The following is an 18,988-nucleotide window of genomic DNA, read 5'->3' on the forward strand; positions in this document are numbered from 1 at the left end:
ATGGCAACAGGAGTCAAGGTCTGATCAGTATGCTTGACGATTTTCTTTTTCTTCTCTGTCCTCTTGGAGATACATGATAGATCTTCAGACTGCACACTGTCTTCAGGAGGTGCAGTGGCCAGTGGCTTTGCACGTGAAGCTTTTGGAGGAGCAGCTGATCTTGAAGCCTTAGGCTTCTTTAGCTTTTGCGGCTTTGGAGGAGGAGCTGGGGCTTCATCAGTGTCAGCATCGTTATCAGAATGATCCACTTTGGCACCTTGTACCAATATGTAGGTGATGAGGCCATCAAGGTTGGAGAAGGGGCCGATGACATTTGGATCAGCATCACGTGAGCCGTCTACACGGGGAGCAGAGGGACCAGGGTTGAAATCTAATCCCAATGACTTCTTGCTTTCCTTGGCTGATGCCTTTGCATGCTGGAAGTTGCGCTTGAAGAGAGTATCGTCATGACACCAGAGCAATGATGATGGGTCGGCATTCTTAGGCTGAGGTCCACGGACCATACAAGGATAGAAACCCTGTGCAATAGCTTCAGCTCTGTTCTTGGGTTGAAGGCCTCGATAGAGAATATCACCCCAAGGACTTTTGATAGCATTCTTCTCTGCATATTCCTGGGTCACGAACTTGTACTTGAACCATTCTTCAGCCCAATAGCGTCAAATCCATTGGATTCGTGTCTTGCGCTGATGATAATTCTCTTCAGGATCTATCTTGTAGAGCTCTGCAAGGTCATCAGGCAGATCTTTTGATGTTCCCCCACGACGCTGTCTGCCACCCTTCCTTACTGATTTCTCTGTAGCCATGAACTTCAAACTGAATGGCTTCAATACGTTCAAAGGCTTCGAAGACTTACGCTTGCTGGACAAACAGGAACTGGCTTCGGGAGAGTTAATGTAATGCTGTAAGTATTCTGCAAACGAATGCAGACTATGAGAACCAAGGGATTCTCCCACGGACATGTACCTGTGACAGCATTAGAGATGGAGGGAAGGGGAAGAGGTCATATGCATTCTCAGAAGATTTTGAAGATAAATTAGTTTGAAGACATTGACCTCATGATGCGTAGACATTCACTTATATGTTGAGAGTTGGTTCCAGATTTGTACGAATCCGTGAATAAGTACAAGTGAGGAATCAAACTAGATTGAAGTTTAAGTGAATTGACTAGGCAGTATGAGATGCAGACAGAATAGATCTAACATTGTGTAGGCAGAAACCACTTTTGGTAAATAGGATGAATCTTTGAAGATCAAAAAGATGGTAAAAATAGAGTTATATTTACCACACGAAGAACTGCTAGATGGGATGAACAGGAGACCGAGCAGTTCAATCCACTGTGCCCTAACTTGGCGATGGAGGACACCTACGGCAACGACGGAGAGGATGATGTCCGCGGCCGGCGTGAGGACGGCGTCGGAGAAGTCGCGGCAGCTAAGCGCTTCGTCGCCGGCGTCGTCGAGAGCTAGCGGTGGCGCTAGGGTTTTGACGAGGTGGAGAGGTGGAAGAAGGTTTTCTTTACCGCAGGGGACATGTATTTATAAGGAAGTGTGCGGCACAGCACAATTACGCAGGTGCCCCTGGCGGTTCACATTTGAGGGGCACGTGGCAAGCATGCAACATACTCAGGGTTGTCCCACATTCCCACGCCCGCCAGGCATGTCGGATGGTCGTTCCGGCTTCTCCGGATTTCAACAATAAAGATGAATCATTTAAAACATACATATTGTTTATCTCCGTGTCTTCTGCTGACTAGGACGCAGAGAAGACATTCGACAGTTTCAATAGAATGCATATGATTTGGACAGATAGAGTTTGAGATAGAAAGCATAGAGAGATTAGGGTCCAATCACATTCACTTAGTTCAAAAGATTCAACTAGGAAGACATAGCTATAAATGAATGCTGTAGAGGACAGAACACTAGTATATATATATATATATATATATATATATATATCAGAAAGCAATCAAATCATCATAGTGAAGAAAATCATGAAGATAAATTGAAATTTGAAGACAAACCAAATGCGAAGTCATTGCAAAAATAACGCCATGAGTGAAACACTTCAAACAGAGAAATTTGGTGGTGGCATTACCCACCGTATAGGAAGTATTAGACCCAGACACGACGCACAATTATCGTGGCGCTCCGAAGTCAAATTCCATGTTAATGTATTCACACTCAGAATGTAAGTAACTGACATTTGGCTTCTTGCCAGTAAGGAGCTCATAGGATGTTTTGTTCAGAAGCTTATGGATGTAGACACGGTTGATGATGTGACATGCTGTATCAATAGCTTCAAGCCAGAACTTTCTGGTGTCTTGTATTTGTCGAGCATTGTTCGAGCCATCTCAATGAGGGTTCTATTCTTGCGCTCAACGATGCCATTTTGCTGAGGTGTGTATGGAGCAGAGAACTCATGAGTGATTCCCATTGTATCCAGATAAAGATCAAGTCCGGTGTTCTTGAACTTAGTGCCAGTATCAGTTCTGATGTGCTTGATCTTCACTCCATAATTGCTCATTGCTCGATTGGCGAAGCGTCTGAAGACATCTTGCACTTCAGTCTTGTAGAGGATTATATGCACCCATGTATATCTTGAGTAGTCATCAACAATGACGAAGCCATAAAGACAAGCAGTTGTTGTGAGGGTTGAGTAGTGAGTAGGTCCAAATAAGTCCATGTGTAGCAGCTCGAAGGGTTGAGATGTTGTCATGATTGTCTTTGAGGGGTGCTTTGCCCTAGTCATCTTTCCAGCTTCGCAGGCACCACACAAATGATCCTTCTTGAACTTGACCCCTTCGATGCCTATGACATGCTTCTTCTTGACGAGTGTGTGTAAGCTCCTCATGCCAGCATGCCCCAGCCTCCGATGCCAGAGCCATCATTCAGAAGCTTTTGCGAGAAGACATACGGCAAGCTGTGGACCTGCTGAGAAATCTACCATGTATAGATCATCTTTCCGATACCCTTCAAAGACTAGAGACTTGTCAGATTCCATTAGTACAAGACAATGATATTTTCCGAATAGCACAATCATGTTCAAGTCACAAAGCATTGAGACATATATTAAGTTGAATCCAAGGGATTCAACAAGCATCACTTTATCCATGTGTTGATCCTTTGAGATTGCAACTCTACCTAGACCCAATACCTTGCTTTTACCAGTGTCAGCAAATGTGATGTGACTCTTGTCTGATGGACGTAAGGTTGAGTCCATGAGAAGACTTCGATCACCAGTCATATGATTAGTGCATCCACTGTCCATAATCCATTCTGAAGTTTTTGGTGTCATACCCTACAGTGCAGTTAGGAGGATGGGCTTCACGAAGAGCGTTGTGAAGCATAAGCATTTGACGCACACAAGGATTATCACAGCTTAGATCAATGTTAGGACACATAGTATGACGGGTAAGCAATTCAGATGTGAAATACATAGTAAGATCATTTTATCATGCGTCCCTTAATGTGTTTTAGGTCCCCAGCAATAGCATAGGATGCCTTTGATTACATGGCTGGAGACCTTTCCCTGCAGAGGAAAGTTAGTTCTTCTTAACCACCCAGATCTTCAGGGGTGGCTTAGAAGCGATGAGTCTAAGTGCAGCATCTGAGAATTTCGGCTTTGGAGCCCTAGCAAATAGCCTTGCAGGAGATGAATGATACTCATATGAATAAGCAGAAAAGTTCTTAGTTCCATGAACATAGCGATTTGAAGACACACGCTCATATTCATAAGTCTGAGTATGATTTCCCTGCAAAACATTGGCGTTAGGGTGACTCAGGTGAGTCCTGTATCTGTATGAAGCCTTTGGGCCATATGAAGCCATAGGTCTGGGGTTTGTCTTCTTCCTTGGTGGTGTCATGACGACATTCACAGGAAGATTCTCAATGCACTGCTTAGGTACCTAGATCTTCTTCATAGGTGGTCCATTCCTGCAGTTAGTACCAATATACCTGGCAAACACTTCACCATTCTGATTCTTGAACAACTTATAGTTTTCATCAAAGGATTCATCAATGATAATAGGATTAGCACAGGTAAAGCCAGATAAGATGGAAGGATCTACTGAAGGTCCCCTTGCAGCAACCCATGTGGTTTTCGGATACTGCTCAGGCTTCCAGTAGGAACCATCAACATTCATTTTCCTCTCGAACCCAACACCCTCTTTCCTATGGTTTCGGTTCAGAATCTACTTTTTGAGGACATCGCAGAGTGTCTGATGTCCTTTTAGACTTTTATGCATCCCTGTTTCAAGCAATGTCTTCAACCTAGCATTTTCATCAGCAATAATAGTGGTATCCTCCGCAGAGGGGTTAGTTACCACATCAGTAGTAGAAGACAATGCAACAGTAGCAGCAGTGGAACATTCAGCAACAGATGTAGCGTTATCACGCTCAATGCATTTTAGACATGGTGGTTCAAATCCATCCTGAGCGGAACTGACCTGTTGAGCGCGAAGTGACTCATTCTCTTTTTGAAGATCTTCATGAGCCACTCTCAATTTCTCAAGCTCTTGCTTCCTTTGAAGATAATCATAGGAGATCTTTTCATAAGTGGTTGAGAGTGTTTCATGACGACTTTCAAGTTCTTGGTACTTAGCATGAAGATTTTTTATATCTTCCACTAAGGACTGTGAACGTGTCATTTTCGCGTCCAACAGGTCATCGCTTTTGTCTAACAGTTTTTGAGTATGTTCCATAGCCTTTTGTTGTTCAGTTGCAATTTTAGCAAGTGTTTTGTAGCTGGGTTTGGATTCACAATCAGAGTCATCTTCACTTGATGTTTGAAAGTAAGCATCACGTGATTTTACCTTGGCACCACGTGCCATGAAGCAGTAGGTGGGAGTAGGATCATATTCGTCATCAGCTTCGGCGTTGGTGTGGAAGTCATTGTCTTCAGTGTTGAAGATGGACTTGGCAACATAGGCTGTGGCTAGAGCCAGACTTGCAACGCCAGGGTCGGACTCCTCTCCAGACTCCACCTCCGCCTCCTCAGAAGCAGACTCCTCCTCTGAATCTATTTCCTTGCCAACAAAGGCACGAGCCTTGCCAGATGAGCTCTTCTTGTGTGATGAAGACTTGGAAGAAGACTTGGAAGAAGACTTGGAAGAAGACTTTGAGGATTTCTTCTTCTTCTTGTCATCAGAATCATATTCCTTGCTCTTCTTCTTCTTCTTCTCATTGTCCCATTGTGGACAGTCAGATATGTAGTGACCAGGTTTCTTGCACTTGTGGCAGGTTCTCTTCTTGTGGTCATGGGTGGAAGCTTCATCATTCCTTGAGCTGGATCGTGAAGACTTTCTGAAGCCTTTCTTCTTGGTGAATTTCTGGAACTTCTTCACAAGCATAGTGTCGGTGTCAAAACCGGCGGATCTCGGGTAGGGGGTCCCGAACTGTGCGTCTAGGCGGATGGTAACAGGAGACAAGGGACACGATGTTTTACCCAGGTTCAGGCCCTCTTGATGGAGGTAAAACCCTACGTCCTGCTTGATTGATATTGATATTGTGGATGTTTACAAGAGTGGATCTACCACGAGATCAAGGAGGCTAAACCCTAGAAGCTAGCCTATGGTATGATTGTAATGGTTGTTGTCCTATGGACTGGAGCCATCCGGTTTATATAGACACCGGAGAGGGCTAGGGTTACATAGAGTCGGTTACAATGGTAGGAGATCTACGTATCCGTATCGCCAAGCTTGCCTTCCACGCCAAGGAAAGTCCCATCCGGACACGGGGCGAAGTCTTCAATCTTGTATCTTCATAGTCTTGGAGTCCGGTCGATCATGATAGTCCGGCCGATGATAGTTCGGCCGATGATGGTAGTCCGGCTATCCGGACAACCCCTAATCCAGGACTCCCTCAGTAGCCCCTGAACCAGGCTTCAATGACGATAAGTCCGCGCGTGTATTGCTTGGCATTGCAAGGCAGGTTCCTCCTCCGAATGATAGAAGATTGTGAACACTAGGATAGTGTCCGGCTCTGCAAAATATATTCCACATTCCACCGTAGAGAGAATAATATATACACAAGCTCAATCTGCTGACGTTTTTAGCGGTATGACGTCATGCCACTACCAAGCCATTACTTGAATCGTTTTTTACTCTACCACCTCAGCGCATTTAGGGAAGCGGTTCCCTTGGCACGTCTTGTCGAAGCAGAGATCGTGTTCCCCCTTAATCCGGGATTCTCATCAATACGGACGTGGGTAACCCAACCGCGCCCGTCGTCCCGCCCCCTCTATCGAAGGTGAGTCCCAAACGGTCACGGAGACGGCTCTTGGTATTCTCCCTCTTTATAACCGGACCAAGGCTCGTTTCTTTTCTTCAATCCTCCATCGAATCCTCTCCCCGCTCCAAGTTCCAGCACCCAGAGCTCCAAATTCGAGCGCTTCGTACCTTCAACGATGTCCGGTTCCGGCCTTCAGGGCCGGTGGATGCCCTCCTCCGTCATGGAGGAGGACGTGCTAAAGCTGCGGGAGGCCAAGTACCTGGCTTATGAGATTTCGCACAGGTTGCCTGCTGAAGGGCAGGCCATCCCCACCCCCGAGCCCAGCGAGTATGTCATTTTTGTATCCCACCTCCGTCGGGGTTTAGGCTTCCCGATGGATCCTTTTGTGAGAGGGCTCATGTTTTACTATGGGTTGGAATTCCACGATTTGGCTTCGGAGTCCATCCTCCATATTTCCGCATTTATTGTCGTCTGTGAAGCCTTCCTCCGTGTCGCCCCTCACTTCGGCCTGTGGCTGAAGACCTTCAATGTGGCGCCGAAGATGATCGGGGGGCGTCAAGCGGAGTGCGGCGGGGCGGCCATAAGTAGGAGGGACGATGTCCCGTGGCCCGCTGGCTCCTTCCAAGAGGAGCTCGGCCTATGGCAGCAAGAGTGGTTCTATATTACTGTTCCGAGGGGCCGCAGGCAAAAGCCGCCGCCCTTATTCCGCCCGGGACCTCCACGACGGTTGATGTCATGGGTCACCCAAGGGCTCAACTGGGGGTCGTCAAAGGACGTGCCCCTACTGCAGGGCCGGATTCGAGATCTCCAAACGAGGGAGGTTGATATGGTGGTGGTAATGCAGGTTATGCTGATTAGGCGTCTTCCGCCCTGCAAACGTTGCCCTCTCCGGCTGTGGGAGTTCAATCCGGAGGGCCCACGGGTTCTTCAACACTTCATGGGTATGACACCCTTGGAGATGTACAAATTATTCTTCGGATCGCAAGAGGCGCGTCAGGAATTGACCGAGGATGCTGGCCTAAGCTGCAATCGCCCGGATACTCAAGTAAGTAGTTCCAAGTCCGGACATACCGTTTGTTTGCCTTTCGATGATTCGCCTTATGACCAACTTCCTTCTAAACAGGAGTGGATAGCGGAAGCAAAATTGATATGGTGTCCGGCCCCCCTCCCCGAGACCGCGCCGGATTCCGTGCTGGTCCGGATGCTTGAGGTTGCGCCTCCAGAGGAAGGCGAAGGGGAAAGCAGGAAAGCTACTGCCTCGCCTAAGGAGGCTCTTGAAAGAGGGGGGATCGAGAATCCCTCCCTCCAAGGGGAGAAGAGGACTGCCTCCGAGGACCCGGGGGCAAAAGCCCCTAAACGGGGGAAGAAATCTTCGCCAGAGGGCCCTGCGTCCGGGGAGGCCCCGGCCGCACAATCTCCCTTTGAGAATCAGCCCTCCAACGAGCCGTAAGTAGAAAGAAAGGAGTTTTATAATAAGGGACATCCCTATTTGTGCTTCTGAGGATAACTAAAGTTTTTACCTTGTAGTTCGGATCTCCGTCCTTCGCAAATGAGCTCGTCTTCGGGGGACCTTCGTCCGGAGATGATGGAGAGCGAGACGCCTCCGTCCGGGGCGCCGTCGGATAGGGCGGACGAGCCTGAAGTGTCGTCACGGAGGGAGCCCCCTGGTTTGGCAAAGCCGGATAGTTCGGCGCCAACTGGTGTACGGCTGAAGGATCTGCTTGAGAAGGCGTCTATCTCAGAAGATCACCACGCATTGATGAGCATGGTGATTGAAAGGATTTCGTCCGCCGAAGGCGGGTTGCATAATGCCGTCAGGAGTTTGCTGGCGGGGTTTGAGGTACGTAAAAATGACACACCTTTTAACAGTTTTGCATATAGAATGCGCCCTGTATAGATAGTAGCCCCTGAGACTCGGTAGGTTGTCGAAATCGACAGCGTGCCGAGGATCAAAATCGCAGGTTTAAATTTCCGCCGTGCCGATGCAGGTGGCGGGTCGTCCGGGGGCCAGCCGGACTGATGGAGTTGCTGAACTAAAGCGGCAACTCGCTGTTGCGGATGCGGACATCACGCTGGTCAACAGGCGACTTGATGAGTCGCAAGGTAAGTGTTTCTGTGCGGTCACTTGGTAAGGGAGCCGAAGCCAGCTCCTTACAACATGTGTGTGAAATGCAGATAGTGCCGCTGCTGTGGAGAGCCTTCGGGCCGAACTTGCTCAAGCCAAGGAGCAGGCCAGAAGGAGTAATGCGGCGGCCTCGAGGGCGGCCGAGGAGTTAGCGGCCGAAAGGGTCGCACACTGCCGGAGCAGGGAAGAGATGGCCGAAATGGCCGTGAAGTTAAAAGATGCTACCGACCGCAATGAGGCTCTTGGGAAGGAGCGCCTAGCGGGGCAAGAAGACCTGGAGAAGGCCACCGCCGAAGCCAAGGATGCCCGCTCTGCAATGCGGGCTATAAAGGAAGAGCTGCGCCAGGCCGGAGAAATTGTAGCTGGCAAGCCTTTTCTGCTGCGCCGAAGGTTTACGGATCCAAAGTATGCTCAGCTGGGCCAACTGTGGGGTCCAGAGGACCCTTATATGGACTTAGCAGCGAGTGCGGCGGATGCCGTTGTGCATTTTCGAAGCCAGAAGGATCACAAGACGGAAGAGCTGTTTTGGTCTCAATTCCATAGTCCGGAGTGTTCACTTCCGCTGACCGACCGTTTGGCCGAGTGGGCTGAGCTAAATAGGTTGTCCGGGCTTGCTATGACGGATATAGTGACCCATGTCTGGCCGGATAGGCCCGAGCCGAAGAGTTACTTTGGCTTATTGCAGCAATTTCTTGGGGCGGTGCCGCATATCAAGGCGATGAAGCGGTCGGCCTGCATAGAGGGTGCGCGGATGGCACTCGCCCGTGTGAAGACACATTGGACAGAGATGGATGCCACCGCTGTTGCGACCCCGGGTTCGGACGATAACCGGTTACCCGCCGAGCACTATTTTGGCGAAGTGCTGCGTGGTGCTCGTGTAATAGAGTCGCAGTGCTCAAAAAATGTTACGTTCGAATGAACGTTTTTATGATGTAAAACAATATTTATGATGTAAGCGCCTTTTATACTTGTGCGTTCAAGTAATAGAATATCTCCTATGCGGCCGTTCATGTATACGTGTGTATAACCTGAAAGATGGCAGTCGTCGGCTTCAGCCCCCACGCACAAGGTGCGGGGGTGTTCGCAAAAAATAGCGCGTTTTCACACTTAATCCGACGTCTCGGTCCTGTAAAGGAGGTGGTAGCGTAGCAAACGAGGCAACCGGACTATAATGCTTTATCACTTTCACTTAGCCATGGAGTTCGAGGGTGGGGCTACGACATAGCCCCTGGGGGCACCGCGCTCTCCGAATTTGGGGCGCGTATGTGCCTGACCGGGAAACGGCCCTTCGTCAAAGCGGAGGAATTCTAAACATTCCCATGGTCGATCGAGTGGTTGACCAGTCTCTCGCTGTATCATGACAGTCAGTTTTCGGCTTTCTCTACTGAGGTGCTCGCCCAGCCGAACTGGGGCACAATCGCAGTAGTTCTCCTGGTGCCGCGTTAGCCGATGATACGGAACGTAAGGCAGCAAAACACAGGAGCCGGGCAAACCCAACATTTGACCAAAGACATGATTCGGAGCTGATGCATATAAGGCCTAACTCGAGACGCCGAACACTCCCGAAGGTGTTCGGTCTTTACAATAGCGGGCAAAACAATGCCCTAAGCCCCTTGTGTCCAGGTACGGGCAAGTTCTTCTGGCGCGGCCGATGCCAAAACGCCAGTCTCCACTCTGGTTATAATGAGAAACCAGGGGATTATAGCAACAAGAGACAGTAAGAAAGGTTTACGTAGGGTCTTAGTCTGAAAAGAGTCCTTGCAACGGGTCCCTACTGCACGTCTGCGCCTGTGTCTCCGTTGTGCCGTATCCTGGACGGGTGTGCACGATGTTCATCTGTAAAAAGAGAGGAACTTAGTTTGAAAAGAAATCGTGCGAGAAAGTGCATAAAAAATTGAAATATAGATTAATAAAGCTGAGCCTATGCTAGCTCATTATGGCTTATATGTACAAACCCTTGTGAAGGGGTGTGCGGCTAGGTAGCCCCTAGCTTATTTATTCCGGACTCGTCCAGCCGTGTCCGGGGTCTCAGGCGACCTTTTAATGAAATGATGCCACGTGGACCGGGCATTTTAAGCGTAAGAGACGCGTAATGTGGTATTGCATTGAAGCGGACGAAAGCTTCCCGTCCCAGTGATGCTTGATAGCTACTTTTAAATGGGGCGACATGAAAGGTTAGCTTTTCTCGTCGGAAGTTGTCAGGTGACCCGAACACAACTTCTAGTAATAATGAACCTGTGCACCTGGCGTAAGGGCCTGGCGCCACTCCTTTGAAGGAAGTGCGGCTATGCCGAATTGTAGTAGGGTCTATCCCAACTTGCGGATTGTGTCCGGATATAGCAGGTTTAAGTCACTGCCGCCGTCCATCAAAACCTGCGTGAATTGCAGTCCGTCTATTATGGGATCCAATATCAGGGCAGTCTATCCTGCGTTCCGGATACTTCTGGACTAATCCAGATGGTCGAAAGTGATTGGTTTTGACATCCAATCTCGGTGTTCCGCTGGGGTGGACCGTGCGACACTTGTCTTAGCGAGTGCCGTGTTGGTTTTCCGTACTATCACATGAAGTGAGTTTACTGTTTTGACTTCTTGTGGGAAAGTCTTTTGACTTCCGGTGCTCTGCTGGTGGGGTTCGTCATCGTCCTCGCTTGGCGCATCGAGCCCCTTGTGTCCGGCGTTGAGTCTGCCGGACTGTTTAAAAACCCAACAATTTCGGTTGGTATGGTTTGCAGGCCTTCCGGAGGTACTGTGGATTTGACATATCCGATCTAAAATTTTGTTTAAATTTGATAGCTCGTCGCTGTTGTCCTTAAGAGGCAGTGTTTTATTGTTTGGCCGCGAGCTTTTGAATCCGGCGTTGACCGCCGTGCCCTTTGGGCTTTTTTCTTTATTCCGGCGCTGATCTTTCCTGCGCCGTGATTTTCCGTTTCCATCTCTGATCTCGGATGTACTCGGGTCGCTGGTGCTGCATCTTGCTAGCCAGCTGTCTTCTCCTGCGCAAAAGCGCGTCATGAGGCTTGTTAGCGCGGCCATTGTTCTTGGCTTCTCTTGGCCGAGGTGTCTGGCGAGCCATTCGTCTCGGACGTTGTGTTTAAAAGCTGCTAAGGCTTCCGCGTCCGGACAGTCGACTATTTGGTTCTTTTTGGTAAGGAACCTGTTCCAGAATTTGCGCGCTGACTCTCCGGGCTGTTGGGTTATATGACTCAGATCGTCTGCATCCGGAGGGCGGACATAAGTCCCTTGAAAATTTGCTCTAAACGCGTCCTCAAGCTCTTCCCAACTTCCAACAGTGTTTTCTGGGAGGCTTTTGAGCCAATGCCGAGCTGGCCCTTTGAGCTTGAGGGGTAGGTATTTTATGGCGTGGAGATCATCTCCTCTAGCCATGTGTATGTGTAGTATGTAATCTTCTATCCAGACTCCGGGGTCTGTTGTGCCGTCGTATGCCTCTATGTTTATGGGTTTGAACCCTGCTGGAAATTCATGATCCAGCACCTCATCGGTAAAACATAGCGGGTGTGCGGCGCCCCTGTATTTGGGTGTGCCGCTGTCTTCGAACACTTGTCGTGTTGTGTTACTTCCTGGGGCCCTCCTTTTTGGCCCGTAGATGGACCTAGTTGGGCCGTCCGTTTTCCCAGGATCATAAGTCGGCTTGTGTGCGGTGCCGCTTGTCGCTTTTGGCCTGTCATCTGGCCGTCTATCCGGCCAGGCGGCCTCTTTATTTTTTGACTGTGAGGGCTCTATGGCTTCCTCGTCAAATTCTGGCAGCAGCTTGCGCTTCGGGTAGCTCTTTGTTTGATGGCCATTGCCATATTTGTCTGCGGTCTTGAGTATTTTGCTCCACTTCATTCTAAGTATGTCTTCCGCTGTTTTGAGCTTCCGTTTTTCCTTCTTCAAACTTCTTGCAGTGGCGACGAGTCTTTTGCGAAGGTTCTTATGCTCCGATGGTGTGTCCGGACTGTTGATTGCTCCGTGAAGGGGTTGATTATCCGGTTCGTCCTGTTCGGATGGTTGCTTGGTTGTATGTTCATCGTCCGCTGGTTTGCCCTGCTCTACCGCTGGGTCGTTAGGAATGCTGCTTTGATCGAGGCGGGACTTAGGGCGGCGTCTACGTCGCTGTTTTGGTTGTTTATTGGCGGGATTATCCTCTGCTGCGTCCCGTTGTTCCTCGGTATCGCTTCCCTTTGGGGTGTCCACCATATGTATGTCATGTGACGAGGTGGCCTTCCAGTGCCCTGTAGGTGCTGGTTCTTGATTGTCTCCAGCATCATCGTGCATACCGTTGATGTCTTCGGAGTCGTAGTTTAGCACGTCGGTTAGATCGTCGACGGTGGCTACGAAGTGGGTGGTGGGTGGGCTTTGAATTTCTTCATTGTCCGCGTCCCGACCATCCTGGCCGTAGTTCGGCCAGGGCTCTCCGGATAATGAGAGATGCTTCAGCAAATTTAAGATATCGCCGAAGGGTGAGTGCTGAAAGGTGTCCGCAGCAGTGAATTCCATGATCGGTGCCCAATCGGATTCGACTAGCAGGGGCGCAGGAGGTTCAGAGTCCGGCAGAGAGTCCAACACCTCGGAGTCATGAGCTTTATGCGGGACAAGGTAAGTGTTTGGCTCCATCACCATAGAAGTTGAAGCTCCCGAGGCGGTGTCCAGCCATCCGTCCTCGATCTGAGCGATCGGCTCCGGACTATGGGTCGGAGTGGATTCGTGTGCGGCCTCCAAGGTGCTGTCCGGCGGCAGAGTTAGGTCGTGCCCATCATGACAGCGCGGCACGCTCGGCTGTGGCTCAGGTCCATCGAAGATCAAGTCCCCGCGGATATTGGCCGTGAAGTTTAGGCTTCCAAACCTGACCTGACGGCCAGGGGCGTAGCTTTTGATCTGCTCCAGATGGACAAGTGAGTTGGCCCGCAGTGTGAAGCCGCCGAATACGAAGATCTGTCCGGGGAGAAAAGTCTCGCCCAGGACGGCGTCGTTGTTGATTGAAGAGGCCATCAAGCCTATCGGTGACGACACAGAGGAACTCTCAATGAAAGCACCAATGTCGGTGTCAAAACCGGCGGATCTCGGGTAGGGGGTCCCGAACTATGCGTCTAGGCGGATGGTAACAGGAGACAAGGGACACGATGTTTTACCCATGTTCGGGCCCTCTTGATGGAGCTAAAACCCAACGTCCTGCTTGATTGATATTGATATTGTGGATGTTTACAAGAGTGGATCTACCACGAGATCAAGGAGGCTAAACCCTAGAAGCTAGCCTATGGTATGATTGTAATGGTTGTTGTGTCCTACGGACTAGAGCCATCCGGTTTATATAGACACCGGAGAGGGATAGGGTTACATAGAGTCGGTTACAATGGTAGGAGATCTACGTATCCATATCGCCAAGCTTGCCTTCCACGCCAAGGAAAGTCCCATCCGGACACGGGGCGAAGTCTTCAATCTTGTATCTTCATAGTCTTGGAGTCCGGTCGATGATGATAGTCCGGCCGATGATAGTTCGGCTGATGATGGTAGTCCGGCTATCCGGACACCCCCTAATCCAGGACTCCCTCACATAGCAAGTTCCTTTCCAATGTCTTCAGGATCATCAGAACTGCAGTTAGATTCTTCTTCAGATGAGGAAACAACTTTTGCCTTCAATGCGCGAGTTCGGCCATAGTTGGGACCATAGATATCTCTTTTCTTAGAAAGCTGGAACTCATGTGTGTTAAGCCTCTCAAGTATATCAGACGGATCGAGTGTCTTGAAGTCAGGACGTTCTTGTATCATGAGGGCAAGGGTGTCAAAGGAGATGTCAAGTGATCTCAGTAGTGTCTTGACGATTTCATGCTTGGTAATCTCAGTTGCGCCGAGAGCTTGAAGCTCATTTGTGATGTCAGTGAGGCGATCGAACATGAGCTGGACATTTTCATTGTCGTTTCTCTTGAAGTGGTTGAAGAGGTTGCGAAGAACACTGATCCTTTGATCTCTCAGGGTTGAGACGCCTTCATTAACCTTGGATAGCCAGTCCCAGACTAGCTTCGACGTTTCCAGAGCACTCACACGGCCATACTGTCCTTTGGTTAGATGACCACAGATAATGTTCCTGGTAGTAGAGTCCAGTTGAATGAACTTCTTGACATCAGCAGGGGTGACACCTTCACCAGTTTTGGGAACGCCGTTCTTGACGACATACCAGAGGTCGACATCGATGGCTTCAAGATGCATACACATCTTATTCTTCCAGTAGGGATATTCAATTCCATCGAACACGGGGCAAGTAGCTGAGACTTTGATTATCCCCGCAGTCGACATATGTAAAACTCCAGGTGGTTAAACCGAATCACACAGAACAAGGGAGTACCTTGCTCTGATACCAATTGAAAGTGCTAGTTATCGACTAGAGGGGGGGTGAATAGGCGATTTTTACGAAAGTCTTCAAAACATGGAAGTTTCAAAGACAAACAATAGAAATGACCTAATTGATATGCAGCGGAAGATAAACTACAACAAGCAAACCATAGTCAAGTATGCAATGATGAAAAAGTACAGGACTAATAGCAGCTAAGTAGTAAGGATCAGGATGGAAGATAGTGTGAAGCCAATCAACAATAGTAGTCAAGTAATGAAGTCAAGCAGGTGCGACAGATAGGCAATAACTTCACGAAGACAAACTCTAAGTAAAGGAAGGGAGAGGATAGAACCAGTCACTTGTTGAAGACACAAGATTTGTTGGACCAGTTCCAGTTGCCGTGACAACTGTACGTCTGGTTAGGGAGGCTGAGATTCAACTCAGAAGACCGTGTCTTCACCTTATTCCCCTTGAGCTAAGGACACACAGTCCTCGCCCAATCACTCTGGTAAGTCTTCAAGGTAGACTTCCGAACCTTCACAGACTTCGTTCACCGGCAATCCACAATGACTCTTGGATGCTCAGAATGCGATGCCTAACCGGCTGGAGGATTCACAGTCCTCCAGTGTAATAAGTCTTCAGGTCACACAGACAGAAAGACTTTAGTGATGCCTAACACTCTTTGGATCTGGGTGTTTGGGCTTGGTCCTCGCAAGGATTTCTCTCTCTCAAAGGCTTCGAGGTGGGTTGCTCTCAAACGACAACACCAATTTATGGTGTAGGGGGTGGGCTATTTATAGCCACAAGGCAACCCGACCTGATATGTCCGAAAAGACCCTGGGTCACTAAGGAACTGACACGTGTTCCAACGGTCAGATTTCAAACACACACGGCAACTTTACTTGGGCTACAAGCAAAGCTGACTCATCCAGCTCTGGATAAGATTTACTCTCATTGTCTTCGCTCGAAGACATAGGATTTGGGTTGAGCATCACTTCAGTCATTCTGACTTTGTTCACTTGGACCCCACTTAACAGTACGGTGGTTCCTATGACTCAACAAGGAAGAAAAGGAAACATCGAAACAACACAGTCTTCGCGCTCCATAGCCTTCACTCAATGTCTTCTCATGTCATAGTCTTCAATATGAATATCTTCACATACCACCATTGTCGTCAATGTCTTCATACATTTTTAGGGGTCATCTCCGGTAGGTAAACCGAATCAGTGAGGGACACTACCTGCGTTATCCTGCAATTCTCACAAAACGCATTAGTCCCTCAACCAACTTTGTCGTCAATACTCCAAAACCAACTAGGGGTGGCACTAGATGCACTTACAGATTTGCATTTGGGGCATTCACTTAAGTTGGCATAATCCTTCCGGAACGGAACACAATTATTCTTACAAACATGGATCATATCATATCGAATTCCAACTGCACGAAGGAAATTCTTCATTTTACTCTAGGTGTGTGGCAGCTCAGACGCATCTGGGAAAGATTTTGCGGAAAGCAGCCAACATCGCATCGAATGATTTGTTGGTCATCCCCTCAGATGTCTTCACCTGAAGAAAGGTGACCATAGCTGAGAATACTGACAACTTATTTCCTGGGGTGACAGCAACGTTGCATTGTTCCAACATGCTGGCCCACCGTTTTTCTTCTGCAGTTGAAAGTTCACGGAATGCACGAGCATTTCATAGCATTGTTTCAATGTTGGTCAAACTCACTGGCTCCGCCACCACCACCTCCTCCTCCTCTTCCACCTGAGCATCAGGCAGATCAAGATGGTGATCTGCTGCTTCCACGCAGTCAATAACATTGACGTTCACAGCTTCACCATGATGAACCCACCTAGTATATGTGATCGACATCCCATACAAGTGTAGATGATTTTGCATAGTTGACTGGGGGTCTTGTAACTGAATTCATACAACTGCTACACGGGCAGAGCACATCTGATTTCGTACCACCGTACTCAGCTCTGATAAAGTTCATGAAGTTTTCAACCCCCTCGACATATGCAGCGGAGAATCTTCAAGCAGAAGTTATCCAAGTCCTGTCCATCTGTTAGACATACAAATTAGTTCTTCTACTAGATATTACAGGAAAAACATATATGCTTTTTTATGAAGTCCAGAAAAAAAATACCTAGGTCGATGTCTAAAGCTATGGCAAGATATTTGGACGAGCAGATCTAAGTAACGAAATATATGTAAAGCTAATTCAGCAAACAGATTTGAGTGCTAAATTATGGCAGGCTGTTTCAGCAGTCAATGAGCCCGAGCACACAGCCATCAAACTATCGAAGGCCATCACAGCAACAAAGATCGAGTATAAAATGGTGTAGATCTATTTCACGTAACAGATTGGCTACTAGACCATGGCAATGTACGTCACAATAAATATATGGCAGGATATTTTAGCAACTAATCGATCTTGGCATGCCATCTCAGCTAAGCAGATTGAGTGCAGAACAGGGCAAGGAAGCTTCTTAAGCAGAGCATATTGACAGTAAACTACTTCGGCAAACAGTGAGATTAACAGCATCTATCAGCTAACATTCAACGCTACACCGACATGAACGGGGCCTCAGTCTAGAATGCGCGTACCGCGGGAGAAGCTGACCGCAGTGCGTCTCCACATGAACGTCGCCAGCGGTGGCGGTGCTGACCGCCGTGCGCCTCCACAAGAACATAGCCAGAGGTGGCGGCGCGGCTAGAGGACGGCAATCTACGAGAGCGTACTATGGGAGCGAGAGGATCGCCGTGCGTCCCCTCGATGAACCGCGGCACCGACGTATCGGCGCGGCGGGGAGGGCGGCTTTGGCGGAGCGAATGGAGTGGAGGGGGGATGGGGGGAGGGGGTTTGGGGAATATTTGGCCAAGGGCGGTTGAATCGAATTTGGGGGGAATTTTTGTGTGTGTGTGGGGGGGAGATTTTCGCGCGGTGGGCGGGGGGAGTTTGGCGCATGGTCGGTTTCTCCAAGTGCAGTCCCACGTGTCAGTGAAGAGGCAAGCCGAAGCGCGTTCTGTTTGCGTGAGCCGTGTGCAGGACCGAACGTGTGTGGGGTGCAATGCGACCGCGATAGGAGTGCTGTGAGTGTACCGCCTTTTTTCCTTTTAAACTAGGTGCTTCGCCCCCTCAAAAAAAATGTTTCTTCGCGCGATCCATCGATACTACTACTAGTAATCCGGTAATCCCGACTAATAAAACGGCACGGCCGGGTCTTTTCCCGCGTGATATGCTGGGAGGTTGGCTTAGTTGGGTTTTTTAGATTTGTCTCGGTTCAATAAAAAGCAGAGTTGGTGATGATGGTGTGCCTGTTGTCGGTGTCAAAACCGGCGGATCTCGAGTAGGGGGTCCCGAACTGTGCGTCTAGGTGGATGGTAACAGGAGACAAGGGACACGATGTTTTTACCCAGGTTCGGGCCCTCTCAATGGAGGTAAAACCCTACTCCTGCTTGATTAATATTGATGATATGGGTAGTACAAGAGTAGATCTACCACGAGATCAAAGAGGCTAAAACCTAGAAGCTAGCCTATGGTATGATTGTTGTTCTTACGAACTAAAACCCTCCTGTTTATATAGACACCGGAGAGGGCTAGGGTTACACAGAGTCGGTTACAATGGTAGGAGATCTACATATCTGTATCGCCCAGCTTGCCTTCCACGCCAAGGAAAGTCCCATCCGGACACGGGACGGAGTCTTCAATCTTGTATCTTCATAGTATAGGAGTCCGGCCAACGGTGATAGTCCGGCTATCCGGACACCCCCTAATCCGGGACTCCCTCAGTAGCCCCTGAACCAGGCTTCAATGACGACGAGTCCGGCGCGCATATTGTCTTCGGCATTGCAAGGCGGGTTCCTCCTCCGAATATTTCATAGAAGATTTTGAACACAAGGATAGTGTCCGGCTCTGCAAAACAAGTTCCACATACCACCGTAGAGAGAATAATCTTTACACAGATTTGCTGACGTATTCCGCGGCGTGACATCACACCACGGCCAGGCTTTCATTCGAATCATTTTTTTGCTGTCCCACCTCAGCGTGTTTAGCGAGGCGGTTTCCTTGGCACGTCTTATCAAAGCGGAGATCGTGCCCCCCTTATTTCGGGATCCTCATCAATACGGGCGTGGGTAACCCAACCGTGCCCGCTGGCACGCCCCCTCTATCAAAGGCGAGTCCCAAATGGCCACGGGGAGGGCTCTTGGTATTCAACCTCTTTATAACGAGACCAAGGCCTGCTCCTTTCTTTTAATCTCAACCGAATCCACCCCTCGCCTCGAGTTCCAACATCCAAAG

This window comes from Triticum aestivum, chromosome 2B, assembly GCF_018294505.1.
Source record: "Triticum aestivum cultivar Chinese Spring chromosome 2B, IWGSC CS RefSeq v2.1, whole genome shotgun sequence".
Lineage (NCBI taxonomy): Eukaryota > Viridiplantae > Streptophyta > Magnoliopsida > Poales > Poaceae > Triticum > Triticum aestivum.